The sequence below is a fragment of the Pinus tabuliformis genome, chromosome 5_1 (assembly GCF_031772625.1).
Source record: "Pinus tabuliformis cultivar Carrire ecotype Pingquan chromosome 5_1, CPIR1, whole genome shotgun sequence".
Classification (NCBI taxonomy): domain Eukaryota; kingdom Viridiplantae; phylum Streptophyta; class Pinopsida; order Pinales; family Pinaceae; genus Pinus; species Pinus tabuliformis.
The window spans coordinates 242876386-242877617 of NC_142305.1; the positions used below are offsets into that span (position 1 = coordinate 242876386).

A 1232-nucleotide genomic window follows, 5' to 3' on the forward strand; every position below is an offset into this window, starting at 1 on the left:
TTAACGCCCGAGAAAATGACGTCGGCTAATGTCAGGTGTGTGACACGCGTCTGCACCAAATCCCATCGGAGCCAAGTATACGGAAACTGCTTTTCGCTGGAAGGCGGTCCGAGATAAAAGACGGTTTTGCTGAGCGGTTTGGGGGATGTACATCTGCGTTGAAATTAGATTTCAACACAATTAGAATTAGCTGGAGAAGCAGACATGAACACTACTAATAAAGTTGATCTTCTTAGTAAGAAAAATCTTGAGGAGGCAGTCAAAGCTGGGTATTTGAGGAAAGATGAGGAATTTTTGAAACTAGGGTTTTGGGGTGGGAGTACCTGTGTAACTGTTCTTATTATAGATGGAAACCTAGTGGTTTCCAATGCTAGGGATTCACGATCAGTTATTAGTAGAAGAAATAGAGATGGAGATTGCAGTGCAGGCGTAGCCGAAGCCCTGACATGTGATCACAAACCTGGGAGAGAGGACGAGAGAGAACGCATAGAGAAATTGGGTGTTTCTGTAACTGATTACTATGGAATTTCACGAGTTGGACAGATTGCTATATCTAGGGCAATAGGCGATGGGTTTATGAAAAATTTGGTGTCATCTGAACCAGAGACCAAAATTGTTGAAATATTATCTGATTGTGAGTTTATAATTTTGGCATCAGATGGCCTGTGGGATGTGGTCAGTAATCAGGAGGCCGTGGATATTGCCAGACCTTTCTGCTTGGGAGAGGAGGAGCATGGAGAAGGTCTTCTTGGTGCCTGTAAAGAGCTTGTAGAAGTGGCCATTGCCAGAGAATCTATGGATGATATAACTGTGATGATAGTGCAGCACCAAGACTTTTGCAAGGAGGGAAAATTGAACTGAAGTGGCTAGGAGGGAATGGACACATTCCTCATTTTAGCATACCATTGTTATTGAAAGTTCGAAGCTGCGGTTTCTGCCAAATTTTAGATAGACATTTGGGACTTATGGTTTTTATTATTCATGTTGTTTACATTTATTATAGGTTAAATATGATTTAATATATGTATAAGGTGGAAGATTATTTTTATGAGCGTTGTTTCCAACCTTGTATAATATTTCAAAAGTTTCATATTGTTAGGATATTCTCACACATAGGAAATAGTTAAGTATAACTTGGTCTAGTATAGAGTTAGGTAAAGTGTGTTTCTTTACTATGTACATTTTGTAACTTACAATCGGATGGTCACTATATGTAGTGATCCCCTCCATTC

The 1232-nt window shown here is 39.9% G+C and overlaps 1 pseudogene; it reads left to right on the top strand.

Annotated features, from left to right (window-relative positions):
• Positions 1-204: 204 nt before the first annotated feature.
• Positions 205-861, top strand: LOC149164318 (putative protein phosphatase 2C 2 pseudogene; annotated as a pseudogene).
• The last annotated feature ends 371 nt before the right edge of the window (positions 862-1232 follow it).